The 6026-nt window shown below is 41.4% G+C and overlaps 1 long non-coding RNA gene across 10 annotated transcripts; it reads left to right on the top strand.

Moving 5' to 3' along the window:
* The first annotated feature begins 650 nt into the window (after positions 1-650).
* LOC119308727 lies at positions 651-4716 on the top strand. 10 transcript variants are annotated; one of them, XR_005150262.1, is made up of 7 exons: positions 651-1236; positions 2323-2607; positions 2714-3358; positions 3648-3707; positions 3798-3835; positions 3916-4226; positions 4320-4716. It is a non-coding gene; the product is annotated as an uncharacterized LOC119308727 (long non-coding RNA). The 10 variants fall into 10 exon arrangements; XR_005150266.1 differs by lacking the exon at positions 4320-4716 and having other exon boundaries at positions 2714-2785; positions 2861-3358; positions 3916-4308; XR_005150268.1 differs by lacking the exon at positions 4320-4716 and having other exon boundaries at positions 2714-2860; positions 2948-3358; positions 3916-4308.
* The last annotated feature ends 1310 nt before the right edge of the window (positions 4717-6026 follow it).

Raw genomic sequence — 6026 nt, 5'->3', positions numbered from 1 at the left:
TGAAAGATAGAGGATAATGATCTTTCCTAGTAGCTTTGTTTAATTTTCTAAAATCAATTACCATTCTATAACCTGTGATAATTCTTTGTGGAATCAATTCATTTTTATCATTAGAAACAACAGTAATACCTCTCTTCTTAGGGACACAGTGAACAGGACTTACCCGTCTACTATCAGCTATAGGATATATTATATTATACATGCTTCCAGAAGCTTTAATATTTCATTTCTTACCACTTCTTTCATCTTTGGATTTAACTGCCGTTGGTGATCAACAAATGGTTTAGCACCAGGTTCCATATTAATTTTATGCTGACATGGAGTGGGAATAATGCTCTTAAGGTCATCAAGAGTATATCCAATAACAGCACGATGTTTCCTTAGAATTTCAATAATCTCTTTTCTTCATACTCTAAAAGGTTAGCACTAATAATAACATGATATATCTTCTTTTCATCGAGATAGGCATATTTCAAAGTATCAGGTAATTGTTTAAGATCTCTACTCCTAATGTCTCAGTTGGTAATCTCCGTCGGTTATTTTTCGTCCTCGTCGGCCTCCCCCCGATCCGATCCGATCTGCGGTAAAAAAATGAGAACGATGACTAGCGATTCCCCTCGCACGAACAAAAAATCGGACGACGCCCTAGCCTCCCTCGCACAAAAAAAAAACCCTCCTCTCAATGCGGCGCTGCCCCCATCTCTCGCTCCGCCGCCACCGCTGCTGCCTCCCTCCCGCTCAGCCACCTCCACCGCTCCCACCCTTCTCCCTATTGTTGGATCCGCTTGCATATCGTCAAGGTTAGGCGGCGAAGCTCCACGTCCGCGATGCGCACATGCTTGTCAAGGAAGCGGCTCCCGGATCTAAGGTCGCGGGGCCGTGACGGAAGGAGCTCGAGGTGGCCGCTGAAGACCAAGCCCCCACCATGTGGCGTCGAGAACGGCCGGCGGCATGGTAGGATGGAGGAGAACGGCCTGGAGTTCGTGCTCGATCTGGTGGTCAGGTAAGCTCTTTTTGTCCGCCGCCCCTCTGTTGATTTTTGCAAACCTTTCGTTGTACTCCGGCGCCCGCAGGTTCCCACTTCGGGAAGAGTTCGCCGATAACCTTAAGCACTCTGATCCGGTGCCGCTAAGGCTGCCACCCAGGGGGAGGCTAGCGCTCTTGGCATGGAGGATTCAATTGGTGAATCTGGCTGTGCCCTGATGTTAATCGGGAGGCACTTGGATGGACGAAAAGGTTAGTCGTCTTGTCCCCGTGGTCTAATTGTATATTTAGTTTAAGCGCATTTATAGATAGCTATTTAAGTTCAAGGACTCTTGATGGTGATTCACCAAACAATATATTTAGTTAATTTTGAAATCATGGAAGCAGGTATTTGGTTTCGGCGTGTTTCAGGTAGTTAGATGTCGTAAGGTGTTTAGAATTTTAGATAAGAGAAACGTTGCGAACCAGGCTGCATATCAGGGGTCCGTGGATTAAATGTTTTGACAAACCAGTTCATAATTTCCTAAGAAAACACTACTATCTGCAACACATCAGTTTTGTGTTAATTGATTGGATGAAGCATTATTGCTACAGGTTAAGATTAGAGAATGCACCACCGGACAGAACTCCGTGCGCTTCACGGATGAGCACACTGGAGTAATTGATAAGGAATTTTGCCAAGGAACCAACGAATAGTGTTATTAAACGAGAAATAGGAACATGTTTCGATTCGTTGGGTGAGGCATACGACTTCTACAACCTGTATTCGTGGGAAGTTGGATTCGGTATTAGATATGGGGAAAGCCGATTAAATGCAGAAGATAGAGTGCAATTGTTCACTAAGTTCTGTGGTACGAGATACTATATATGGGTTTCTTTTTTTGTGCAGTTTTGGTTTGAAAAAAGGCATCATGGAGTGAGCTGATGTGCCATCAATTTTTTTGAATTTTTTCAGGGAAAGCCTAAGGCTGGGAATAGTCGATCATGCATGTACAAGTGTCCCGCACTGATCAGGTTGCTACATGCAGCTAATAAATAGTTGGTTCATAACTGAGCACATAAAGAATCACAACCATTTGATGTTCATTACACTCGGGGAGAAGGTTCATTGGCACATAGACTTCTGTGTTAACAGGGAGAGAGAGAGAGAGAGAGAGAGAGAGAGAGAGAGAGAGAGAGAGAGAGAGAGAGAGAGAGAGAGAGAGAGAGAGAGAGAGAGAGAGAGGAGCTATGAGGAGAAAAGAACTATGATTTTAGGTTTATGCAATTAAGTATGATGAATATTCGAGGGTTTTGGTTTATGTAACACATACTAACAGTCTTTTTTTGTTTTTCCAGGGTGGTGTCGTGAGGACAAACCTTGAGATCGAGAGACATGCGAGCAAGCTGTACACAAGAGCCATGGTTGAGCAGTTTGGCGAACGGTTGTTCGAGGCTACTACCTACAAGGTCACTGAGCTTGAGAAAGGTCGAGGGTACCTGACAACATACAATAATGCTTCAAAGCGAGAGAGATGGAGCAGGGTGGTGTAAGAGGTCATGATTGAGGACGGAGGTTCTGAATTCGAGTGCGAATGTGGGCATTTTGAATACACAGATATGCTATGTTGCCATGTGCTTAGTGTAAGTGTTGTCCTGTTAAAGGTGAATGAGCTAATCATCTGACTTATTATGAAAACAGAAATCATTTTCAACTAAATAAATGGTAAGATAACTATTGTTACTGCAGGGAGGATAGTGGCATGTTGTGCACTATGTTTGCGAATTAACAGGACTGTACCTCTGGTCACGGCTGAGAAGGGTAAGACTAAGATTGCAATGTGAGCTGTGATTGATATGTAGAAGCCTGGAAGATGCAATAACTGCAGCCTCGTAGGTGACTGCCGGTACACCTGCACCATACCTAGGCCTCTTGGAGCATTTGAAATCCCTGTAAGACTTAGGATTTTCTGGTGTGTTTCAGTGAGCATTTGCTCCATGCCTGTTCCTCTTATTCAAGATGGCAGACTTGTTGAAAAGGTTGAGTTTACTTTCTTGTTGTAGTTCAATAAATTGGTTGGGTTTACATTTCGGAAGCTTTAAAATCTGAAGTTTTGCAAGTACTTGATTGACATTTCTGCTGGATTACCATTCTGAACAGCTGCCTGACAGGGTCAAGTATGCCGTTGACGGATACTTCAAGTTTTGGATTTGCAGTGAGCGCTTGGAGCAGCAACCTGATGCCAGATGAAGAAAGCCACGATGCCGACGAGTGACCTTCAATGTTGCATATGCATTGCTATAAGACTGTATCTGAATGCCCGTACATTGAACAGCAATGACAGTTTTTGTCTTCTGGCCTATGAAAGCTCCGTCTAAGGAAGGCTGACTCAAGGTGGTTATTTCATTACCCCCACTTGTAGGTGCACTACTTGAAAGTCATGCACTGGGAGATAAACAGTATTCAGGAGTGCCTTTGTTTCTAAAACATTTTGTGTATAAAATGCATCATTTATATCTACTGCCTCCATCATGCTTCTAAAACTAGAAAATAATGCACAACTTGGGCCCCAAGTATAATTAATTATTCAGGACCTCTTAACTGCCTTTATCCTGTCTCTTTTAACCTGACTATTATTTTCGGTCTCGGTGTTTAATTCCATCTTGTTGGGTTGGAACTGCAGGATCCATGCCCTTGATTCTTGCTCCGAAAGTGGACCTGAAAAAACTACAAGTTCGACGATGTAAGATACCAAGTTCATTTGGTCATGGTACTGTTTCCCCAAAGTTGGTTCTTTCTTCATTTTTGAATCATGCTTGTTGTGTGCTGACAGTGCGCGAGGAACACAATGGGTTTTCTCTGAATCATCTGGTAGTTTTCCCAGTCTTGTACATGTTGTTCTTTGAATCATGTGGTATTTCTAAGTGCACTGCATGTTGTGTGGTGGATAGAAGAAGCGGAGGCGACGACTGGTGGCTGTTCTCTTTACACTTGGCGTGGTTGAGAGGCTAGGGAGCAGGCAATTTTACTATTTGGTCAATGATGGAGATGAATTCGGGAGAGATGTGGACGGGAGTTGTACATGTAATTTTTCTATCCTCTCTATGTTACCCATTTGCACTAATCGGTAACTGTTCTTTGAGCAGGGAATAGTGTAGCGTACACGAACAGAAAAATTGTAGAAGGCGAGTAGGACAATCTGAGCTACAAACATAATGTTTTTTAGTGAACGGCCAACATTATGTTGAGTATTGAGATGTAGGTAAGACATGTATAATCTGAATTGAGACATATGGAGGGCATGTATGGTCTATATGTGCAGTTTTTAATTGTATGTTGAATTATTGTTCTCAAGATCCACCTTCACCTTCACCGACATCACACGCTCCTCTGTGACCTCCCATCAATGATGCCCAGCTACTTCGCCAACAACATCGAGGAGCTCGTGTGTGATAGCTACTGCCCTGCTTAGAGAACTTTCCAATGCCCCATGCGTACGAAGTCGATGAGTCCAAGAAGAAGAGAGAAGACACCCACACGGCTGCTCAAGGAAATACACCAGCTTGAGCGATGTTAGATTAAAGTTTCTTCATTCTTCGCTAGGTTTTCTTGTGTCGTTAGTAACTTCAGATAAGTATCATACTCTGCCCGCAACATGTAAGGGAAACCTAAAAGGGAAAAAACTAGTCAAACATAGGATCGCTCTTGGGTGGTAGAGGATCTCCAAGAGTCTCAACAGGCAAATTGTGTTTCAAAACAGGCATTTGTTTAAAGAATATCTCATCTATTTCTTTTCTTTCATTCATATGCATATCATTTTCATGGTCTAGCAAATATTGTTGACCAATAATTTCATCCTTACTAGGTAATTCTTTATCACAGGGTTGTCTATGTAATTTGGAGAAATTAAACTCATGAGACACATCACCAAAATTCACACCAACAGTTTGTTTAGTGCAGTCTATCTTAGCATTAACCGTATTCAGGAAAGGTCTACCAAATATAATGGGACAAAAATCATCTTGTGTGGAACCAAGGACTAGGAAATCAGTAGGGTATTTTATTTTCGCACACAAGATTTCAACATCTCTAACAATCTCAAGTGGTGTAATAGTATCTCTATTAGCAAGCTTACTAGTAACATCAATGTCTTCTATTTCAGTAGGTGCAATATCATTCATAATTTCTTGATATAAAGTAAATGGGATTGCACTCACACTAGCACCCAAATCACATAAGCCATGATAACAATGATCTCCTATTTTGACAGAGACAACATGCATGCCAACAACAGGTCTATGTTTATCTTTTTCATCGGGTTTAGCAATTCTAGTAGCTTCATCACAGAAAAAAATAACATGCCCATCAATATTTTCAGCCAAGAGATCTTTAACCATAGCAACATTAGATTCAACTTTAATTTGTTGAGGGGGTGTAGGTGTTCTTGTATAACTCTTGCGAACCACAACTAAAGCCTTAGCATGTTCTTTTATCCTAACAGAAAAAGGTGATTTCTCAATATAAGCAGTAGGAATAACAAGATCAACATTATAAGTGGTGGTTTCTTCTCTAGCTTTAATGGGTTCTACTAATTTTACTTCAATGGGAGGATGATATTTGTACCACTTCTCCTTAGGGACATCAACATGAGTAGCAAATAATTCACAAAAAGAAGCTACTACCTTAGAGTCAAGTGCATATTTAGTGCTAAATTCATGAAAAGCATCGGTATCCATAAAAGATTTAACACAATCAAACTCAAGGTTTATACCTGACTCCTTAACTTCGTCGAGCTCCCAATCTTCGGAGTTCTGTTTAATTCTTTCCAAAAGATCCCATCAGAATTCAATAATCTTCTTCATAAAAGAACCAGTACAGTAAGTATCGAGCATGGATTGATCATTACGAGAAAGTCGAGCATAAAAAATTCTGAATAACAATTTCTCTTGAGAGCTAATGATTGGGGCATGAATATAACATTGACTTAAGCCTCCCCCAAGCTTGAGCGATACTTTCTCCTTCACGAGGCCAAAAATTATATATATAATTCCGATCACGGTGA

Source organism: Triticum dicoccoides, chromosome 5B (assembly GCF_002162155.2).
Source record: "Triticum dicoccoides isolate Atlit2015 ecotype Zavitan chromosome 5B, WEW_v2.0, whole genome shotgun sequence".
In the NCBI taxonomy this organism is placed as follows: Eukaryota; Viridiplantae; Streptophyta; class Magnoliopsida; order Poales; family Poaceae; genus Triticum; species Triticum dicoccoides.
Note: the sequence above shows the minus strand (reverse complement) of the source record. Positions and strands in the feature narration are given on the sequence as shown.